Consider the following 24,890-nt stretch of genomic DNA (forward strand, 5'->3'; position numbering starts at 1 on the left):
GTTTTTGTGGTCTTGGCTGATCTATTCCCGACACTCGAGAAAAACGCCGTCACCGGAGTATCGACAGTGTCTGGAAAGTGTTTTCTCTGTCCACGGTGCTGAAACCCCTCATTAGACTCCAATCAGCCAGTGGTGGTTTTATTTGAATCACGGTTTTTGCAGTTCACATTCTTAACAATCGCCCATAGAACCTGCCTGTTGAATTGAAGAAATTGGTGTTAAAAAAAAAAAAAAGGAAGGAATGATTTCTAATAAGAGCTACTGTTGGTCACTGTTTCTGACTAACCGTCTCAGAAAGTGTTTGTGTATTAAAGTTAAACCAAAGTTAAACCAAATCAACCAACGATGTCAGTGCTAAAATAAATGATAAAATGAGCTCAAACTAATTGAACATATCACGAATCTCAAGGAATTAGATTATTTTTCTGCATCTCATCATTTATAACCAGTGTTACCATTCAGTCCCAGTAGACTCTTTATGTATCCAGGCAGAAAATAAGGGGTTGAATTAGGCTTGAACAGATGGCAGATGTTAATGTCAGATTGTTGAGTCACCGCATCAGAGGGTTTAATGGTGGGGAGAGGTCAGGAGCTATCTGACCGTTTTAAGTCAAATGGAAACATACGGCGTCAAAATTGTCAGGAGGTTGAAAATGTGTCGAGGGCAGCAATAGCAGACTTGATAGCCAGAAACTCGAACAATGCGTGTGCTATTCAGAGCAGCTTTTAGGGTGATCATTCAGTTAGTTAGTGTTTTATAGAATCATCCAGTATTGATGTTCTTGTCTGGCAAGCCACTGGACACCACAAATACATAAAATTTGTGGCAATCAATTCAGCAGTTGCTGAAATGTTTCTGTTCAACAAAATTTATTTTCCTAAAAAATAAGTTTGTATTGAACTCATTTTCAATGGAAAAAGACATGTAGGAGGACATGTATTGCAGACCAGACTATACTATTACCACAGGGACATTTAAATAAATATCCAGAAATGTTAATCGTAAATGTACCAGTACCGCAGTTTAGAACTTTCACTTTCAAACACACCTAATCAAAGTGCTTGCGTCACCTAAACTCTGACCACAAATGAGAGTGTGGAGTCATTAACCTCATTAAAACTGCACTGTGTGCTCTGTTTTCTGTTACTTATGTTTAATGGAGATGGAGATGTTCAGTCTGGACCGAAGTGGCAGTCTACTGATGTATTTTTTATGCACTACGCGCTGCATTCTTTCTCAGCTGACGGTGCTGCAAAGTTGTCAAAGCGAATATTCTAAACCTGCTTCCTCAAATAGCCCATGTGGACATAATATGGAAAAACCTAATGAAGTAGTTTGACGACAGGTACATCGTTCCTGCTCTGTATTCTCATCCATACTTAGTGCCTCGTTGCTGGTTTAAAGGAAAGCCCACGGATACTCTCCAGGTAATTAGAGCTGACCTGCTCTCGCTCTCCTGATGATTGGAGACATTGTTTGATACGCTAACCCCTGTGCTCATCAAAGTGCAGCATCTGTTCAAGCCCATAGCTACATTTTGTGATTTCCCTCTGCGTCCCGTTGGTGCAGACTTTAATTAGCGGTGCCAGAGGAGAGAGACGACTTACCTGCCAACCTCTGCAAACATGATTATTATTTGGAGCTTTACAACTTTATCCTCAATCCAAACACTTGACTCAAATACCTGTCTTAGGAGTGGACGCACATTTGTTATTATGTTTGTAGAGATTTATCATAGCAATAGTGCTGTGGAGTTATTGTAGTGAGGTGCTGTGTGTGCGTGAGTGAGTGGTGCAAAGCACAAACATATAAAAGCCTCTCAGATGAAAACGGGCGGCTCCTTCAGGTGTTAACACACTTCTGACAATACGACGGGTTGTTACTGTGCTTGCAGCAACCAGCATCAGGCTGCCAACAACAGAAACAGCATGTAAGGAAAGCTAATCAAAAATTTATTTGGCAAAGTCATTTACATCTGATTAATATGGCGATGCCCTGAGTTAAAAGGATGATTTCGGAAGTTTTACCTGTTATTTTTCCAGCAGATCGCTGCGCCAGCCTTTTGTTATGCAGCCAGGGTGAATGATGCCATCTGCTCATCATCATTTAAATGTTTTTGTCTGAGCCAATTACGCTCATTAAGAATGCTAGACAGATCTGAGGGCACGCAGTGTGCCAGCCACCATGTCTGCGTCCTGGACTAACCTCTGGAGCACACATAATCAGTAGTAAAACTCACATCTGCATTGGTGTTTTCCTGCTTCATCGACAGTTAATAGCGCAGCTGAAATTACTTAGGAAAGAAAATTATACTGATGTAAAATGTTTTGGGTTGTTTTTTTTTTTATTATGTATGCACTAGCAACTTCTGAGGAGTCACAGAGTGAAACACAGGCAAACACACACGCACATACAGGAAGTGCCAAATCAATCATTCTTTTTTCACCAGCAAAAAATATTCAGAAGAAAAATCCAGCTTGTCGGCAACTCATTGAAAAAAATATGACAATCATCGGTCTAGATGATGAATATTAAGTTGCAAGATGTCTTCTTTTCCGCTGTCAGTCTTCTTTGTGAACATGCACATGCACACGCGCACACGCACACACACACATAGAAACAAACATGAAAGATCACTTGTCATTTAGTATGTTCAAGATGTGGAGAGGTGTAATGTCAGTGAGATCGGTAGCTGGGATAGATTTCATTAAGATCAAGCTTCTCCACCAGCTGCTGTGGTAAATGTATTTCAGGTGATAAAAAGAGCACATCTCCTTTTCAAACTCTCTGCTTGCCACAGAATTTGAATGAGAATAGAGTGCACTCTGGAGTGTTGAGAAATTCATGTATTTGTCTCCTCTGTCTGCTTGTGTGTCTCTGTTTTTTCGTTATTTGTGTGTGTGCGTGTTACTTTATCTGCTTGTGCTTTTCAGGGAAGAGCACTTTGATGGAAGGCCGCCCATGGATGAATAATACTCTTATTCAATTTCTCCCTCACTGACTCTTGTCTTAATCGGCATATGACAGTGCATCTTTCCCTTCTGCTTCACACGCTGCAACATGCACCGCCCCCACAGTGACTTCCCCCTAAAAAACCCCAGCAAAAGAAACTCTTTTTCTCAAACTTTTCCTTTTGAACTTCTTTGTGTTGCTCTCCTCTTTGTTTGTAGTTGTTTTTAGATAGTTTGACTCATCTCCAGGCAAGATGACAGTGTAAACACCCCCCCCCCCCAAAAAAAAACAAAAAAAAAAAAAAACAGGGCCCATAAATAAGATAAGATATGTCAATCTGATTCTCAGTTTTTCGTCAGTCTTTGTGTCCTGACCAACAATTCTGAGCATATACAGTCCCTGCCATATAGATAGTGTGAAAAAGACATTCAAAGGGGATCGGTTATTCCTTTTTTCTGTCATATAGCACAATATCAGATGAGTGATAAGCGTGGCCAATGTTTCCAACGTTTGAGCTTTCATTTGTTTCTATGTCCATCCACCCCAATTAGGTTGACTGTAGCTACCGTTTTTGGCAACAACAGATTGACATTTGTTCCCAATAGCTGATTTTTTTTTTTTTTTTGTCAGTCCCCATGTTTAGTGAGTAAGAAAATAAACCATGATAAACTCTGAAGATCTTTGCCATGGTGGCGAAAGCTTTGCTCATATAGACAACAGTAATCTGAATTTCACAATAGTTTACTTCCTGTTCCAGAATGTTTTAATCTTTTATAGGAGGTAGGTCTTTATGTCTGCGTCTTGTTTAATATGTTGAACAGTACGAAGCCATGTTCAGGCTTCCACCTCTCCTGGTCATGCTCCCCGGTGTGTTAGAGGTTCAGTTACTGCGCTGCCTTCTTGACAAATAACAATACATGTAATAAAAGTATTTTTCTTGGCATCATGTTGGCGTGGCTCAGTGCAGTGGGAGCACTCCTCTGCTTCCCCGCAGTTCTTGACTTGAGGTGGGAATATGATCAGTTGAGACATGTATTGATCACACTTATATGGTTCAGCCGATCGTGTTTATGTAACCTGCAGAATGTGAAAAGGAATAAGTACTTTCATTAAAGATTGCACTTTCATGCAGGCAATGGACAGACGTGTGCTGTGTCAGATGTTGGTTTTCTCTGCATACTGCATAACAGGTAGTTCAAGGTAAATATAGAGCTATGAGTCATGCAAAGCTACTTTTATTGATTCAGGGAATAAAATTATTGAGCTGTAAATGAACAGAATGCAGTTTTAGGCAGAACTTGGCTTTCTCTTCTTTTTTCACTCATTGCTTTGAATGGAAGAATGACTTTGACCACAGTGACTAACATGTTGTTTGTGTGTGTGTGTATGTGTGTGTGTGTGCGCGCGTGCGCCAGCCACTGTCAGTATTTCCAAGAACTGTGATTGATTTTATGCTTCAGAATTCAGGTGACTGTTATTGGTGAAGGCCTAGAAATTACTGATCAACTGGCTTTCTGACTCAACAGTTGGTCCATTTTTGATGCTGTGCCTCTACCAAACACCTTACCGATGCCATAAGTGTTCTATGATAGATAAATGATTCATTGGATGAGCATAAATCATTAGCAGGATGTGTTGGGAGCATTTCAACGAATTCCATAATTTTACATGCAGTCAAGTAAATGACATGTATACTTCATTTCTTGGAAGGTCATGGATATGTCAAAAAGAGATTTAAGCAATATAAAAATTGTAAAACAAACAAACAAAAAGAAGGTTTTGTGACACTTAAACCGCCCTGAGAATGAGGAGACATACGTGGTGATGTATTGCAGCAGGCAGGATGGAGGCTGATGACACTGAAAACTATGCCATTTAAATCCACACTGCAGATGTGGGTAACCAGCCAGCAGTGAGGTCTGTATTCAGTGCCGTCCTACTTAGGGCTCTACTGAGCATGTTCCGAGCGCAACAGCACCCTGAGCGGGCCGAGTGCAGCAGCAGACACCGGGGTGGAGAGAGAGGTCAGGCAGATGCAGAGGGGGATATATAGGGGGAGAAGGGGCAGCCTTTTGGGTGTGATACTGCCGGTATTCAGGGAGCGGGGGCAGCTGTGCTACAGACCCAGAGCACTGAAGCTGAACTAACGAGAATGTAATGGCTCTCCATCAAGCACTGTAGCAGCTTGCCATTGTGAGTACTCATACTCATCCACACATGTTCAACTATATGCACATAGCCTCATCTCTAAGAACTCTAAAACCTGCAACGTGTGCACTCGTACTTATCGGGACATACAATGCACAAAGTGACATTTTGATAGTGATTTATGCACATCTGAACTTTTTATTACCAAGCGGAACTAAGAGTAGCTTCTGATAGGTGGACTTGATGCAATATAAGTGAAACATGTTCTTAAAATAAAAATAAAAATAAAAAAAATGAGTGTTACTATTAGCCCAGTTCAGTACACACCAGATGGATCAGCACTGCTGTAGCTAGAAAGAGGACACTAGATGTGTGTGCCACCTTCATTTTCTCATGCTTCCCCTTCTGTCTCTGAGCCGTCCAAGTTAGCCTCCCCTGACTCCGTAACCAGTGCAGGCATCATTGGCACCGCACCCGGCTGAGGTGCGCTCTGAGACGCAGATGGCGGCTGCGGCTGTAGGCAGCAGTCTTAGCTGCAGCTAATGGTGTTGTGAGTTTGATGGCAATACGTTCACCACCGATGCACAATGATGGTCCAGAGACAGGACAGGTGTGATTGGTTGGCAGGCTGTGTGGTGCAACATAAATAAAATGGTGCGGTAAGAAATTCATTCGATTTGCCTGAGTATGCCAGCGGCCTGACAACACAACACATCTGGGCACATGTGTAGCTACACCTGTGGTGTGAAGTTAAGATGTATGATGATATGTCATATGTCAAGTTTTTTCTTCCTCTCTTTTATTTTGGTGTCCCTTAGCTTTAGAAGCATGTGTAATGGAGAACTTTGTAAAAGTTGCTGAGTCCACTGAGTCCTTGACTCATCTCACCCGAAGAGACAAGATGCAACTTTGGATAAATTATTATCAGGGTATTATTAAGCAGATTGAAGTCAGATGTTTGTTCCAAAATACTAATGTCTTGTTCTGATGGTTGTCAGAGTGGCCAATTACAATGACAGGATGCATGCCAAACTTTACCACACTATAAGCATGTAATTAGGGCATTCTCACCGGGCCCGCCACACTTCACCTCTGCCATTCTGACTAATGGCGAGAGATGAGAGCTAATGATTTTAACACATGCTTATCCCCGAGCACATGTGCTCAATTCACATGGTCCAACTAGCCTGTCACCTACGTCTTCAGTAACAAGCACTGCAAATCCAACCTGATTCAATTAGGGAAGGATTAAGCAGAGCCACGGATATGTAATATTAAACTATCAGCTGTGCCGGACGTGCTGACAGAGCAATGTGCAGGACCAGTGAACAAAGAGAAACATCCAGTGCCTTGACCTTACCGGCATCCCAGCGGCGGACACGCATGTCCTCCGGCAATGAATTCACTGACAGCTCATTGAGTCTTAAATGATGTGACGCGATGTTGCCTAGATGCACAAGCTTTCATCTGGCCAGCCGGACACACAGAAGAGCACACACACACTGTGTGCTTCTAAGTGTCACACAAAAGCTACAAGTATTTATATATTTTCTGCATCGACGAGATGCTGACATTCAGCATTTTTTCGTGCCAATGTTGGATGCAACAGTTGCCTAAATTGATGCAACAGCCCTCAAGCTGTCACACTGCTGGCTTGATTAACTAATGACTCAAACGTTAAGAGGCTGGTGATGCTACTTGCCTTATAATGGAGTCTGGAGCCCTCAGTTTCTTTCCCACTCTAAAAGGCTGATAGACAAATAGATAAACTAAAGGGTAGCACATAAGACACGGAATTTATTACCCGTCCAGCTAATTAAATGGCTGAAGATATATCGAGGTGGGAGATAGTGAGATGAGAGTGGGATGAGGAGGTGAGTGGAAGAACAGAAGAGAAGCATATTTCCACATCCCCAAATGCCCCCCCCCCCCACACACACACACACACTATTCTAACAAGTGGCTGAGCATGTGATGTGTGTGTTTGTTTTATTGTTTGTCTTTTAAAGTGGCCCGTAGCCATGCATTGATAAGTCATGCAGTCATGACTTATCAATATTCAAATAGGCTCCAGCAGGCTTTTATGTACAAGTAAATAAATAAATCAAAATTTGAGGCGATGGTTTGCTAAGTGGATAAAAAATGGCTTCTTAGACATTTTGCTGGTGATTTGCCATTTGACCAGTGCCTACTCAAAAGCGGGCTCCCGGGTGACTCTCGAAACTGTTCCACTCAAAAACTGCTGTCTTCAATTATGTGTCAAAGTACTGAGGTGTACATCCTGCTCGTTTACTCCTAATTCCTGCTCAAACTGTTCTTATGATTGTGGCCAAATTGCCTTCAAGGTTACCCTCCGCTTATGATTCAATTTGTTTGAGTTCTTTTATCCCCAGTCATCCTGCTGCCTCGACCCAAATAGACCTAAATAATGTTAAAATGCCAGAGAGACAAAATAAAAAAACCAAAAGTGGTTATAGTCATGTAAATTGCTCGTTTGGGACCTGGAAAAAATTAATATATATATATATATATATATATATATAATAAATAAATAAAAAATATAAAAAAAGGCAATGCTGCAGGGCTCAGCTGGTGAAAAAGGCAATCCCACTTCCATTAGGCTTCGCTCCTCTCTCCTGTAGAGAAGCGGCCATCCTATCATTGTGCTCCTATTAGTGACTAATTTAAAACGAGGTATTACACTCTACTGTTTACCAGCCTGATTGAGACCAGAGGGGTTTGTCTTCCACTAATTTCTCTTTGATGTCTCTCTTTCTCTTTTTTTCCTCGGTGGACTAGACCTTTAGCTAACCTTTCTCTTGCTTCAGTCCTTCACTCCTCAGCCAAATAACAGAGGACTTTGGTCCAAAAGATTGCATGCTCACTTGCCCAGTCTTCTTCTGTTTTTTTTTTTTGTTTTTTTTTACCCTGTTCATGCATATGTCTGGTGACCACCCAGACAACCCTGGCGGGATGCAGGGCTGTGTTTATCGGGGCGGGGGGTTACAGGATAAGCTTTGACGTGGCTGCTGCCTGAACCACAAGCAAATAAAACTCAGTGAAGAGTGTGTGTGTGGGGGGGATTGTTGACATCCAGCTTTTTCCCACATGATGCTAGCCTGCTGTGATGAACACTGTCAGTACTGCTCTCTCTGGTCTGCCCGTCTGCCTCTTTCATCTTAGCCGACATCTCAGTTGAGGGAGGGTGGGGAGAGACAAAGAGTTGGGGAAGGGGGGGAGGACACAGATGAGATGAAATGATGTCGACATAGGACAGCTCTGATGTTTCTTTATGGACAGCTGTAGACACCTGTAGATGCTGCTGATGAAACTAGATGCACACGTCCCTACACCTGTGCACTCACAGGAACTTCAAGGATTACACAAGACAGTGTCAAACCAGCACCTCTGGATGTGTCTCACATTTTTCGCAAACCTTATTAGGTAACATTCTATGTGTTTTCTCTGACAATCGCTCTGCCCCCTCCACCCCATGCTCAAAATCCTGGAATGCATGAGAAACTAATGAGTAACCAAATGTGCTGTATGGCAGCCTTGTCGATCCTGCAATGTCCAACAGGCTCTGGAAATTGCCTGGTTAATTTGGCCAGCATATCAATGTATCTGTGGCCTCATTCGACCAGTTGGTGGGCCATAGCCGGGTTGTTTGAAGAGAAAATGACATACAGAGCCTGAGAGAGAAGTTGGGGTCAAACAGAAGGCTCGGGGGATGAAGGGATTGCTCACCCAGCTTCCTGGCTGGTGTATCCTCCCCCTTTCCTCTCTTCTGAGCACAGTTGTTTGTCATGGCCTTAACCTGTGTCCAGCACTAAATGAGGGCCACCCTCTAGATGACTCAGCCAGGTTGTAAAGTCAGCTTTATTTCTTTTATTCCATTTTTATCTGTATTATATATATAAATTTGTCACAACTTGCAAATGGGGACCCAACATTATATTTACTCTCCTCATCTCAGCTTGAATCCACTTAATATAAGCTGCCAAAGTATGCATTATTTACACTACCAATCAAATGTTTGGACACAAGTTCTCACTCATATAAATATTGACTGATAGTGTATATGGAACCATAAGAAACACAATGTCTTGTCTTTTGGAAATTCCATTAAGTAGCTTTAAGTGCCCAGAACTTTAACTTCATCATTTTATTTATTTTTTTTTTTTAAATATGGTTTTGTTTTCGTTTGGTTTTGTTGCGGAGAATTGCAAGATGACCTCAGGCTGTGGCCTGAAATTGTGAAGTTTTTATTGCTGCCAAAGGGAGGAATATAAAAAGAGAAACCTCATATTAAGAACACATTTTCTCCAGGATGACACACTATGCAGAGAAAACAAAAAACAAAAATGTACGAGAGAAGCTTTGTCAGGAAACATTGCTCAATTACGCACCCGCACATGCATACATAGAGAAATAATCAACCTGAAAGATAAACTGTTAGAATCTCCATCTAATCTGCAAGGTTCAATTGCTCCATCAGGGCAGGAGTTCATTAGGGAATGTGAAATAAACTGCAGCTTAAAGGGGAGAGATCTGATCAGACGTGAGCTGATGTAATGTGTGAGTGCCTATACAGGAGATACAAATTAATCTGCAGGTGCAGACACAATTCATCACAATGAAAGAGCCAACATTTCTGAATATTGACCAGCGCTGAGAGTGCTGACCTATTCTGAAAGCAGTTGCTACTGATGGTGCTCTTACTGTGACTCTCCACTGATGGCACCTATGACCTGCTAGTCATTACATCAGTGCTCGACAACTTGCACATTTCACCAGTTTCATACTCTTCCTTGCCAGTTTCTGACTGTTTGGATTTAGCCTTGTGCTCGAATAAGGATGCAACAATAATGTATGCTCCATTACGATTTTACTTTTCTGTGGTGAGACAGATGGGAGTGATGCATTCACTGTGCCGCTTCATGGAGTGAATATTTACCCATTGCCCGATCATGACTGTCATACAACTGCATGATCATTAAAATTCAATTACAAGTCAATTGTAAGTCACAAAGCGTGAACAACACCAATCATTTTGCAATGAGGTTTGCAGTGTTTTGAGACCCTGAGAAACCGAGACACATTTGTGCAAAAGCCATTAGGAAGACCAGGCAAGTTTTTTTTTTTTTTTGGAAAGGGAACAGGGATTTTCTTGTTGTTCCAGATTCTTTAGTTTCCACATGCTCATAATTTTGAGCATTCATGTACAACATCGCATCATTTAGTTCAAATAAGTGGTGCATCACATCAGCATGCTATCATGGAGTTTTCCCTGCCATGTCTACCATTTGTGCATACTCAACATAAATTACAGCTATGGTGGGATCGCCAGATATGTGCTAATGGGTCGAGGTGCAAAGCCAAAGAGAGTTAGCGAACTAAGAGTTGGGGGGCGAATCTGAAGACCTGGTGTTTTTCTAAATGATCAAATAAGTACCTTAATCCAAACATTACCATGCACCCACCATTAAATATTCATCTAAAATACCACATGAGACTTATTCCACGGTGAATAAATGCTAGGAGCTCAGAATAGCTTCACGAGCCAGGACAGCGTCTGCAGCACCAGCTCAAATTTCCCCTCTGCTGAATGAGTGTTGTGTCTCTGGCATCGGCATGTGCTGAGCTGGAAGCTGGGATCATTACATCCCTTCATTGTAAAGAAGAGTCTGAATAACTCCACTCATGGTAACAGCTGTAATGACAAAAAGACCTGGAGGGTAAATGCAAGAGGTTGGCTGAAGGGGAAAAACAGAAGGGAAATTGTGATTTTATTGATATCGATATGTTAAGTCAGAGAGAAATGAGAAATGGGTAAATATAGAGAATGAAAGAAGGAGAGTATGTTTGCATTGTGCTTTCTGACAAATTTCACCTTTACTCATCTGGAGTTCGAGTTTTTAAATGGCCCTTTAGTTTTCGGGCAGGCAGCTCATCACAGCACTTTCCCTTCATTCCACCTTTTTACCCTTCTCGTCCTTTCCGCTGACTTCCGTTCATCACTAGCTCTCCCTCAACACCTTTTCTTTCTCTTTCTGTTCCTTGTATGCTCCCTTCACCTCCTCACCTCTGATAGATGGACAGCAGACCTCCCGTTGTCATGCTTGTTAAGCCCATTAAGGCCGGTAATCACCCGCCGCACTTCAGGTGCTCGGCTGCTGGCACACACCACGCTAAGAGGGTCGGCTGTGTCGCTGTAAAATGCAGACGCACACGTACGCACACAGTAATCATGCCTCCCTGATGCACACGCACAAGTGTGAAAGTTTAAATATTACACTGCAGATCCATGAGTAACATCATAAAATTCAAATTCCTGTTTCTCTTTGATAGAAATTACTGTTCCACTATCACAGAAAGACCTGTCCTGAACAATTATGGGAGTGTGTCCTCAAAGAACACTTAAAGACGTACTGAACCTTCGTTGTCCTAAACACATGCACTGAGGTTGGCGCAGCCACATTTGTTGCCATGGTTACTGCAATAACTGTTGCTTGGTTAGATTTAAACTACTCGGCTATGCTGAAGAAAAGATAATGGTTTAGAATATTATATGGACTTATTAACCCGATATCTGTTGTGGTTAACCTTGTCAGTCATGGATTCTAGAGGCAACAAAAACTGCCACTTTCACACGGCAGAAGACTGCTGTCACTCACAGTGCTTGTTAAATATTGCCTAACAGCAAAATCTAACTCAGTTCACAGTACTCATAAAGCATTTGAAGCCCTGGCATCGTGTGTAACTTCTGTTCAACTGGTCCTAACCGAATGCCATGTTCTATTTAGCATCTGTTGCATAGATCTCTTTGAAAAATTACACATTTCCACAGTGTTTACTTTCCATAGTGTAAAACAAGTTGTTATAAGTTAAAAGAAAAAGAAAAAAACCCAAATCCTTTGGGATTTAAGCTTAGCAACGATAACTGTGGAATTAAACACAGAAGCAGGCTTTCCAGCAAGGAAGTTCATACCGTCTTACTATCGCTCTCTTCTAAAGTAACTTTGTTCAACTACTGTCTAAAACCATCTCAGACATGCGGCCAACTTGGTAGTTTGTTTGCAATACCGGCTGGCATTAGCTGTAACACGTCATTAGCTGCTTGAGCTAACGATGACATTGGCGTCACGGTACAGAACACATTGCCTCAGACGCCACAGAAACGCCAGTGGCGGGATTCATTGTGTTCATGAGAATTAGAGGTGCTCATTTACCGAACCAAACGTGTCACTGTACAGAAAGATGCACTGACCTCACTCAGAAAGAAGCATATTCATCATGATTCCAACTGAGTTCCTAACCGCATAACAGTAAGTTCCAGGTTGCACGTGTATATATATATATATATATATATATTTCCATATTTTTTTTTTTTTTTTTTTTTAGGCTGGTCAGAATTTACCTTCAGTATGTGTGTTACCTGAAAGATGGAACAGACCTTAAATGCGGCACCATCAGAAAAAGGAATAGCTTTTACCTCACTGCTATACATGAAGTGGGCGCCCATCCCCACCTCCTCCATCACAGCAATTTTAACTGCATCTTTTTATATGGACTGGCATCCAATACTGCACAGCTATGCACTTAATTATCATTATTCATATGTATGTTTGAGAGTCTGTGCGCCTCACACATTATTAACGAGAGAGAATTTCATTTTACGTTAACATGCAATGACAATAAAGCATTCTGTTCTATTCTATACCTTCTTCCTTGAAATCAGCACAGCCAAGCACATTCGAGGCTGTAAATACACCTGACCTAATATCCCAGGATAGCAGTGACTACAGCTCTCAGAACACATCCTTCCAACCACAGAGTAACATCTTTACATTAATAGAAGAGCATATCGCACAAGACTAGTAAGCTTTATATTTACCTATAAAATTACTTTTTTGTTTGTTTGCCCTTCTCTGAAGTAGGAGCTCACATATAAGCATTCCTGGAGTTGATTTGCCCTTGCTTTGTTTGCCCAATAACGCAGTGTGAGAAGGATTTTTCCGCAATCCCTCTGCCCTACAGTTTAATTAGAAATCGTACCGTGAACGCTCTTGAATCTTGTGCATTGTTGCTCCTTGTCAGTAATTGCCTTTGCAGGTGCAGGGGGAAAATGAACGAGGTCTGTGGGGGCACGTTCATTATTCCAGTATACTTTGCAACTGTTTATAGTTTCTCGCATACACCCGTGCTGTTACTTAGTGATGCTGCATTACTGGTTTTTCTTCTTTTTCTGGTCCTTCGCCATCACCCCTATGTTGTTTCCAATGCTTTAAAGTCAAAGCATTGCTCATAGTCATTAGTACTGTTAATATTTGATTAATGGCACAATGGCATATTGGTGCCTGGATGGGTTTCCTCCAGGTACTCCGGTTTCTTCCCACCATCCAAAGGACACCATGTTTGGGTTGTCCGTAGGTCTGAGTGTGAGTGGTCGCTGGTCTCTGTCTGTCTCTGTGTGTTGGCCCCAAAAACCATTTGACCATGTTCAACTTTTTCCATTATTTATTATTGTTTTCCTTTGCTGTAGAGTTAACATGAGACCATATTATACACTGCCACCGTTAAGTCTAAAACTAAATGACAGATAGATGAGAGATAAGTGTGGCCTGCTGCCCATTGTGTTTGTTCATTTGTTTCCATTTGTATTTAGACTAGTACTGTGTCTGCAGCTAAATTTCAGTTAAACCTGCCCTCACCCCTCATCTATGTTGTAGCCTTGTAGGCTCTTTTCCTTTTAAGGAAATATACACTGAAGTGTTTTCAACTCAATTGTCTTTTTCTGTATGAGTGGTATGTTGCAATTAAAAACATGCGAGGGATCAAACATCAGAGAGTGTGGGCAGATCTTATTAAAGACTGCACTGTAGCATATGGTTTGAGATGAAAAACAAAGAAACCACGGCTTGATGAAATGAAAAGGAGGAGGGAAATAACTGGGGGGAAAAAAGCGAAGAACCTTGAGGAAATCAAGCCACTTAGAGAAAAACAGGAACCAATGAAGAGAGAGCAAATTGAAGGTCAGAGCTTCATTTAGACTTCAATCTACGGTGTCGAAAAGGTTGTAGGAGCTGCAATTAGCTGCCATGTAGAGTGGACTCCAAAATCCCTGGTACCCCTGATACTCTGATTCAGAAAGGTGAGCGCCAAGAACAGTGAATATCATTAAAATGGTAATTCCTTTGAACAGAATTTGATCTTCATGTACTTTCTCATTCTCTAATTGAAGGATTCATGATTGCAGGTCCCTGACTTGGTTGCAAGCTCCTGACTCCTGTCTGTTACCACGTCGATTTCAAGTAGAGCGCTTGAAGATTCGCTGAGTCTCCCTCTGTCATATTTCGTGCCTTTGAGCATATTTCAGTATCCAAACTTTGCCCTACTTGCTCTATTCCCACCCCACACTAGCTTTTGGGGAATCAACATTACTCATACATTTGCTGCTATAAACTTAGGCTGATCTGCACAATTTATTTCTTCTGATGTACTACATTTTACTGGGTAAACCCTGATATTGGCTTCATGTCTAACTTCAGACAGCATTATTGACTCAAGTGCCCTTTACTGAACATCAGTTACATCTTGAGGCTTTAAGTCTGACTGAACCTTTAAAGCGTGACAAAACAGTTCACCTTCCAAGAAGAAAATCAAACCTCCTAAAAAGGTATTTGGTTTAGGGGGGAAATTATGCCTTTTTTTTTTTTTTATAATGAAATGTACTATTTATATATTTCATTGGGTTTAAGATTGGATTTCATTTTGATAATGCTTGCCCTGTAGAAGGTTGGCTGAATGCCGCCAGTAAAAAGAGATGTTGAACTATCTCAAAAGTGTACCTCTGAATATTTTAGGCTTTCGTTTGATGAAGTTGCTTCCCCATCTAAATTAGCAGTTGGAAGTCTGGACCAAAGTTCAGATGGATCCAGACCGAACTATATGCCAGATATTAGATTACGTTGAGTCTGAGATTGGACATGCTGGTGCCCATTAGTTTATTTGTATGTGAGAAATTGTAGACGGAGAGACTGTAAAGAGTCACTAGCCTGTAGATATCGTATGTGCACGCCCATTATCAGTGTCAGTTTCAGTTTGACTTTGTTAACACCAGTCCTGCTGCAAGATCCACACTATTTGTGACCGTCAGCCCCTGATGTGTGTGTGTGATTATTTCAGGTCAACCGCTAACAAATTCAGAGAGGTCTTTCAAAGGTACAACACGTTTTGCTCACAACTACAACAACAGAGGTTTTTGATGTGTGCATCTGTGACTGGCTTCTTATCGATAGGACTGGTGAAAGAGGGCGATAAAGTAAATAGAGCAGTGCAACATAAATACCATGATGAAGCACTTTCTGAGAAATAAACGAAACTGGTTGCTGAACACAAATATACTGGATTCAGTTGGATCCTCTTTGCTTCTATGTTAAGTGACATTAGGACAAATTTGAAATGGGAGTCCAGGACAAGGGAATAAAGTGATAAATGGAAGTAGTTTACATTTAACCATTGCTTTAACTGAGGTCAATGACACACTTTTTACCCATTAAATCAAGTCACTGTGCAGTTTTGTAGACCGGTGAAATTATACAATGGGCTGTTGAATGCTCATTGCTGTATTGTTTCCTCTAACCTTATACAACATTCATATGAGATGGTTAGTTGGAATTCATTCAGTCGCGAGATGCCGCAGTGCAGGCTTTTCAAAGGGATTACTTGTTAAATTGGTTGAAGTCAGGTGGCATATGGACAGCATATTTGGATTATCTGTGGAATTCTATGAAGGCTTATTTCGGAGGATTCTTTTAAAACCTGACAATGGAAAATGACTTCTTTTCAATCAAATGCAATTTATTTTTGTTTCATCCAATATCTGTAAACATTATGCATCTCTGTGTTTTGGAAGGAACATTAAATCTCTCCCAAAAATTTTGATAATCACCAAATCGTGAGCAAGCAACTTTTATTGACGATAGCAAACAGTGCGAACAATGTCGGAAGGTAATTTTTCCAAGGACATGGATGAAGATTTCCATCTTCCATTTCTTCTTTCTACTAAAGCTTTGCATGAAATAGGAACAGCTTTGGGTATTATAAAAAGTCACAACACAACAGCAGTTCACATTCATTAAATGCTTTGATTTGGAGGACTTATTGATTCCAAAACGCCCACACATTCCCGGGTTTTTCTCCAACTCCTTTGTGCAGCTGTTCTCACACACTTGGTGCTACAGCTGCCCACTTGAGGAATATGAATCTCTCCAAACATGTACCATGCTGTGGGTAGATCTCTCAAAAGCCTGTTTTATTGTGTTGTTGTGATTAATGCACAAACTTTCCCATAGCAATTTATACATACAAGAATGCCCACACATGCCGTGCTTTAAGACATCTGAGAAATACAGTAACTTGAAACTTCCTCTCATTTGAATCAATCACAGGTGACCTTGTGCTTCTAACTGAGAACTGAGCGAAGCCTGGATTTGGAGGGAGCTGCTTGTTAGCCATAATGCCTGTCTGCTATTTTACATCTACACATACACATACACATACACACATGCAACTTTCCACGTCTGATTGTTGCGATCCATGACAACCTCCGCAGTGTGAAACTACCCCGCTCCAATGCTTTGGTCAATCTTAGATAATAGGTTTTTGTTGCAAACCGAGGGAGTATTGCAGAATGTCACATTTAAAAGGGGACCGTGGTCAACCCAAATGGGACCCTTGCTATGATGGCACCAGTATGGAAGTCGTTCTCGTCCTTGAATACAAACATAACTGATTCCTGCATTTGGAATTGAAAACAAGGAAAAAAAATTAATTGTCAAGGTTGTCAGAAAGATTAATCATTCAAGAAATATTTATTTTATTATTATGAAGCAGACTCAACAGTGTCTTTCTCAAACCTTTTATTGTTGTTTTTCATGTTGTTGTTGCAGTTGTGGTTTTTATCCTGAAGTTGCCAATTGGGAAACAAAAATGCCGAACGACAGTAACGACACAAATTTTCTTAATGGTTTCACTCTTTTACTGATGCTAAGCCTGAAAACTTGTTGTTACTACCTTACCAATGAACATATTGGACAAACATCTCTAAGCCAAGCACCCTCACCAAGTCTCTGAGAGAGTCTGTTGTTTCAGTTGAGTTGCTTTGTATTGTGTGACTTTTACTTAGTGACAACATGCTGCTATAAGGCTGACATTACTTGTCACTGTTGGCAAGCAAAGCACTGGACGCCATGTCTGTGAGGTGTATCAATTCAATACAGGACAGAATGTGAGAAGAAGATTGTGTTGTTAGGATAAAGGCCCAGATTCCTTGAATGTTTAGAAAAACTCCTGGATAGTCCACCCTGATAAACAGGATCCAATAACAGCAATCATTTTCAGCCTATATAACAAATATAAGATTAAATAAAAGGCAGCCATAGTTTTCTATGAACCTCCTAATAGAAAGTTAGTCATAGTTTTCTAAAAGATGAAAGGGAATGAAAACATGTCTCCTAACTCAAAATTTTCAATAACTGGATTTTTTTTCCCCTCTTTGTACTTCAAAGCTTTTCTCTTCTCACAGCCAGCATAAAGCAAATTCCACAGCATACACAAGAATGAGATCCCATATTGAATTTAGCGTGTTGTCCACAAATCATATTGGATGGAAGATTTACAGCCGGACACATTGGAGCTTTGGGCTGGCAGCAAGTCTCCTCCTCTGACAGTACTGAAGCATCATTCTGGACTGAGAAGACTGATGGATTTGTTTTTTTCTTTTTTTTTTTTTTTTTGGTATTGTTTCAGTAAAAAAGAAAATAACGCTGACCAAAACCTCACTAAAGACCAAAAAGTTTGCAATCTCTGTGTATGCAACAATAAGAGGTAGATTTTTTTTTTTTTTTTTTTCAGTATTCACTTCAAGATCAGCCTGAGGCCACAACTTTAGACATATGCGAGTTGTTTATTAGCCTTGCTGGTGGCATGACATGGTCAGTTAGCTGGTCCACCACTCTAGATTACTCCACATTAGTTTTCACTATTTGATGGACAAACAATCTTTATTCACTTTTATTCTAGTGCCAGCCTGAGGGTAGATGTTCAAGCCCATGAAAGTTAATAATCATTCTCATCATTATCATTCACCAAACCTTTCATTTGAAGCTGCATTCACACACACAGCCTGAGAAAGTATTTTTTCTCTCTTTCTACCCAACACACTATCACATGCTGGGGTTTTTTTTTTTTTTTTTTTGCTTTGAAACGAGGACATTTCAAAATAGAAGCAGACAAAAATCAAACTTGCGGCCTCCTTATGTAGTAGACAACCCACTCCTGAACACAATAAATCCTGAGCCACAACTGCGCCACTGGCCTTTTTCCCTGATTGAAAGAGAAAAGTCAGAGGGAGCCAATCACATTTCACTTTTTTGTTGGCTTCAGTTCAAGAAAGCGGTTCACTGTTGTTGAGGAAGCTCTCCACTGACACAGTTTACTGTAAGTGATCACCACATGCTGTCGTGTTTTGTGTGTTTGTTACTGATGATTGTGATGCATTTTCCATAAACAGTGTGTTATCTTGTTTAGTTGCTTGAAAAGATCATTGAAAAAAAGGGGGAAAAAAAAAGCTGTTCCTTCCCATGTTGCAACAAAACTACCATGAGAGTCACGGAAAAAGTCACTTGAGCATGCTGTATTTATTCCAAACCAATGCTGAGATGATGTCTAATCAGCCAAAATATCCGAACATCTGTTTGAGTGTAAGATAGCGCTTCAATGTCTTCTTCTTTGATTATATTTGATTTCTGAGTGCTTGTTTTTCTTCTCTTTAATACTAACGATGAGCAGCAAACATTACTTGAAAAAGAATCATAATATATTCCGGGAAATTTTTCATGCAATTTTATTAATCGGAATTTCCTACACTGGGAGCTCGCACAAATTCGAATAAAAAAAAACAAACAAACAAACAAACAGTGCAGTACCTAGAAAGCATATGACTATTTAGTAGAGCGTGAAGGGGCATCAATAACACCCAGTCTTCTGCCATTGCTGGTAACTGACCCTCACTTGGGAAAGCAAATTTATTAAAAACAATATATATGCGCTTTGGCTGGAGCTGCCTCTTTTGTATCTCTCTGGACAAAGACAAAGTGAGGTGCAGATTGATGTATGAGGCAGAGAAAAATGAAAGTCTGGGCGAGTAAGAGATTGCCCTGGGTCCTCCTATCAACTCTTGAAATCATATAAACAGTGTGATGATGAGAGCTGAGGGACAAGAGTAGAGGAGAAAGGACAGTGTAGAGAAAGAGGAAACTGAGAATAAAGGGGAAAAGCAGGCACAGACATGAAATGTTTGGCATATATAGAAAGAAGTTTGGGAATTCACATGCTGAATGCTTCCAGAAACAAAAGAGAAACCAAAATGACAAACTGATAAAAAGTGCCATTAAATGGAGGGGTGATGCGCAGGGGGAGGAGGGAGGCTGAAACGAAGGGAAAAGGCTCAAAAATGGAAGCAATAGATTAAAGGAGGAGAATGCGAGCTTTTATCTCACAGCAGAGCCACAACCCTCTCTCCTGGGTGGGGAGGTGCATAGACACTAACCAGAAAAGCTGGGGGGCACATATAGATGAGAGGGTGAAGATGAAGGGATAAAAAAAAAAGGAGAAAAAGTGCTGACTTTAATACCCTGCTTAGTTTTGATGGTGTTTCACAGGCTTCTTCTTAAGCGTTCCCTTTTTTTTCGCCTTTCTACACGTGTCATACATTCACAGTCTTATCTTAGTCTGAAATCAATCCTTCTATTCGACAGTCAAATCAGAGTCGTCTCTCCTGGTGTGTCATGGTGGTGTATTTAAAATCCCTAATAATTGGTTTCAGATCTTAAGTATTTCTCGATGAGGTTAATATTCATCAGCATTTGTCATTCAGGCATACAGATAATTACAGTAAATCCTGGAATGACTTTAATTTGAATGTGTTTTTTTGCCACTTTTGCAAAATAATGAAAGAGTATTTTTTCTGATTTGTTCAGTATTTTATGGGAAAGATTTGACTTGTGTTTGAAAGGAAATGCTGCATTGGAATAGTTGCAGGAATAATAAAGAAATGTAAAACACTAAAAACACATTAATAAGAAATACAAATACAAAAACTTTCAACTCTACCTATTTAGAAATTAACTGTCAGGCACAGACATCTAGTTCACGTGGACTGTGTAGATGTGTCTATGTGACCTCACTTTTTCCATATAGACCCCATTTGCGTCAAGAAAAAAGAATAACCACTAAACACATACAGAGATCTCCCATGCAAAATTCTGAAAATGCTTGGATATTTAGCAAAATAGTGGATTTACGTGATCGACTGTTCTCGTTCGATGAAGCTGATTCAGAAAATAAGTCATTTTTATGGTTAATTTTAAAGCAGTTCATGCTTTTGTTTCTGCCTCTTTACATTGCTGTGTGTGTGTGTGTGTGTGTGTGTTCACAAAGTAAGTGACAGAGAAGCAGCTCCTGCCTCACAGCCCCAAAGAGCTCAGGCTAGTGTGTCGAATGCTTCGCTGAGCTGGGTCGAAGCTTTTATTTCTGCATCCCCCTCAGTGGAAAGCCACTCTGTCAGGTCACCCTTGGCAGCTCTGACCTTACATGGCATCCAGCACCTGAACTAGCAGATGCGTATGTATAGTGTTGAGAGTGTCAAAAAAACACTGTCTTGCCTGCAATAGTCTTTATAGTTTATAGAGAGTGTGACAGTGAGGGACAGTGCTGGTTTTTAAGAGACATTTTTTGCCTATGCCCTTTCTAATGCTGGCATTATAACAGCATTTTGTCAGATCCCTCAACATTTTAAATATGTTAATGGAACTACAACTCTGTGATTTCTTGTCATCCATGAATCATAAGGTGAATATGAGATCAAGCTGCTGCTGCAATCCCCTGCCTGTTTCACTGGAGCGGAAATAGTCCACTGTACTAACAGCAGGCTTGGAGCTAGGCCTTAGGTGCCAGTCAGAGCCGGGAGGAAATCTCTCCTAAATGAGGAGACGAGGAACAGCATTGGTCCAAAGGAGTGGCTGCACAAAACGGCTTCTGATTGGAGGATGTCTTTGCAGATGGTTGGGGGGGTTTAAACTGTTCTCAGTGCATGTTAAAAAAAAATCACATAGTTCTTGTTTCTTTTTTCTTTTTTTTGTGATATATTTCAGAGACTCTGCGCACACACTTCTATTCCAGGACGGCTCATCAATAGCTGGTTATGACACACATGCTGTTGTTCAACAACCCACAAATTGTAATCTAATACATCATGTCACGGATGGAGCACTGGGGATATGGTGGAGCATCGTGTTCTTTTGAAACAATTTTTTCTAATTATCATATGATTGTTTGTCTGAGGTGTTTTTAATTCTTTTTTAATTGTTTGTATTGAGACAATGCTGCTCAAGGTCATAGGGCTCTGAAAGGCATTTTTGAGTGCACAAGACAGCAAACCAAAATCCAGCAAGTCAAATTATGTTGTTGGCAAATTTTCAAATGGATGCTTTCAATATCCATACCACACTTCATGAGACATCACTTCATTTAACAGAATATAATGCACAAGCAGCACTTAGGGAGCAGTTGCCTGGATATGTCGGGCTGGCAGGTGATAGAATTGCCGTTGAGGAGTTTGCACTTGTCAACATTGGGATACATTTCATACAATTTCTGCCATGAAACTGTGGGTGCAGCCCTGCCACTCACAATAGACAGTTTTCTTATAAAGAAAGGATCAAATTTGTTGCAGCAGAACCAGAGATCCTGTATTTTTAATTCTTTCTTTCTCAGTGGTGGTTAATGTCGCGAGGCGGGCTACAAAGTTCTGGCAAGCTCACATTGCTTTCTAACTTGCATTTTTTTGTCAAATGTGTAGCGTTCGGCTGAAATGGCATCACAATTTCCATTAGCAGCAACAAAGGCTTCATAAAATTGTTGCATCATGTGCATGTACATATCTACAGTGTCCTCATGGCTGTACAGGATTTGGGTTTGTCACTATCTCCATTCATCTCCCCCTTCCAGTTTCATCACCCCATTTTCACCTCTTCCTCTTTGACCCTCCATCTCCACAGCCTCTTCTCCCTCCATCCCTGAGCTGGGGCTGTGGAGAGGTGTCCTTATCTCTGATGACAGTAGGCTTGTTGCCAGCCAGGTCACCATTTTACCCCCAGCTAGTGCAGCTCTCAAGAGAGTCAGATTGTCAAGGATCAGGGGAGGTGTCACAGACTAACCCGCTTTTCCGAAGCAACAAACCACAGCGAAACATCTTTCAGCAATGTCCGTGTGGCTAGGGACAATCATCTGAAGTTCAGTACAACTATGTCACCAGATATAGCTCGTGTATTTACTGTATAGTAGCCCACAGTAGCACAGCCCACAGACCACACAGGAAATAGGGACACTAGACATGTCCTGGTTATATTTTTTGCGGGGGGAATATAGATTGGAAGGGGGGAAAAAACACCTCCCAGGTAATAATCACAGTTTTGAGGGCACACAGGGGCTATGCACGTTTCAATTTCACACTCTACTCTCCTCTCCCACCTGTTTTTCTCAGTCTCCCTCTCTTCCTTCCTCTCTCATTCCCTTCCTCTCTTTTTCAGTAATCCTCTGAGGCAGTGCTGACAGCAGAGGTATGATAGAGGAGGGCCTGCTGGAGCGGAGAGGGAAATGATCTGCTAATGGTACACTCTCTCCCATAGGACACCTGCTTACACTCCACAGCTCTGCTGCTCAGAGTCAGCGTGTGTGTGTGTGTGTGTGTGTGTGTGAGAGCCATACCCTCATCCATGTGTGCATTTTCCCAATCAGTGTATGCTACTTTAATTCCCCCAACTTCCCATCTTCTGATTCCCCCCACGTCTAACTCTTTTCATCTTCTGTTTGATTTTCTGTTTATTTGCCACTCAGTTTTTTTTTCTTTTTTTTTTTTTGAATTGTCATTTCTCTTGAGTTCTAATTTCTACAAGAAACAGTTTGTACGTTGTTTCCAGAGCTCATCAGATCATGCCAAGCTTGATTAAAACAATTCACACTTGATCATTACACCCTTGGCGGTAACAGAGCACACAGCAATTAATAACCGCTCTTCACCGTGGCTTTGTTGGCCCATTTCAACTCCCTCACGCTTGAATAATAAACAATCAGCAACTTTTACATCCCAGTAAAACTTTATGAACATGCTTGATGTGTCTCCCCAGCTGCCTTGCTGTCTAACGTCTCAGCTTTGCTCCCTGACTCCCGCAGCCACTCTCCGCCTCTTTTTCTCCCCGACAGTCATTTCTTGCCATCCCTCCATTCCCTACGCGTCAGCCATACGAGTTATCCATTTAAGTCTAACACTGTTAGTAGCTGCCTTTTGATAGGCCGAGAGAAAGAAATTACTCGCTCTTTCCCATTACCTCCCATAGCAACAAACCATGCATTCCATCTTGTACATACATCCTGTCATCTACATTTGCATAGTGTAGAAAATGCTAATATGTATCATGTGTCTTGGCTCACAGCTCTTCCATGAACACCCAAGAGATTATCTAATATTTATTTGTATAATCAGGAAATTTAATCTATTTAAGTCATATATTCTAACAGGATGTATAAGCATAATCAGATTGCTTCAGGAACCAATGTGGAAATATCGTTAATTGGCGTTTCACACTGTGACGGCAGGCCATGTGGGGATGGATCTGTTACCATGTGCAGCCCATACCTTCCATAAAATGAATGGAAGTATGAATTTGGGGTTTATTTGTGTGTCATTCCAGCCCAGCCACCTGGAAATGGAGTACCAATTGGTGAGTGGGATGGGACATCCATAGGGACCTGAGCTGGGCTTGGCTTCAGCCCAGCCAGCAAAGAATTGGATTGGCTGGGTTGTTGGGTGTTGGTTTGAGGGATGTTTCAGGATCAAGAGGCTCTCTGCCCAGAGAAGGGGCTCCATATGTGGGGGACCGGAGTGAAATGTCTCCCAGATCAACCACCATCTGGGAGAGAGAACAATATGCCAGGAGCAGCGTGAGGGAATGCAAGAAAAGAAAAACGAACAAAATAGATGGTTTTAAAAATTGACAGAGTGATGGAGTGAGAGCGAAGGGAACCCTTCATGGGGTGGGGGGGGGTGGATTGATAGGAGGGCTGACAGAAAGAAAAAAAAAAGCAACTGATTTGAAGGGATGTTTTCATCTGCTCTCTTGGCCCAGCAGCTAGCATTTAAGCTTTACTTCTAAAGGTTGATCCTAAGTCCCGTGTGTCTCTCAAGTGACATATTGTGAATGGTGTAAGTGTGTGCGAGAGCCTGCGTGCACAGGGCAGGAAAATGGTAAAAACCAATTCTTCTTTCTAATGCGAGCCTTAGCCTCTCTATCCCTGCACCAATCACAATTACAGAACCCCACTCAACTTCATGTGCATTATCTCTGACAGGTATCTTGAAAACACTGTGTGCCTGTGGAGCATTAAAACTAAAAATAATCCAGCCAACCAGCTTATTGGAGGGTTGCAGATTGGCTTGTGTCAAGCCCTGGACAGGTCGACTACAAATAATGATGATATTAATATTATGGTTGACTTTGTTAAACCAACATTAAAAACTATTTAATCCACAGAAATGCAAAGATACCAGGATAGAATAAAGAAAAAAACATCTGTAAGTAAATTCTTACAAAATTTGAAAAACATAATTCGTCCAACTGTGACACAAAGTCACACAGATGATTTAAATGCTAACCACTAAGAGTCA

Source organism: Echeneis naucrates, chromosome 11 (genome assembly GCF_900963305.1).
Source record: "Echeneis naucrates chromosome 11, fEcheNa1.1, whole genome shotgun sequence".
In the NCBI taxonomy this organism is placed as follows: Eukaryota; Metazoa; Chordata; class Actinopteri; order Carangiformes; family Echeneidae; genus Echeneis; species Echeneis naucrates.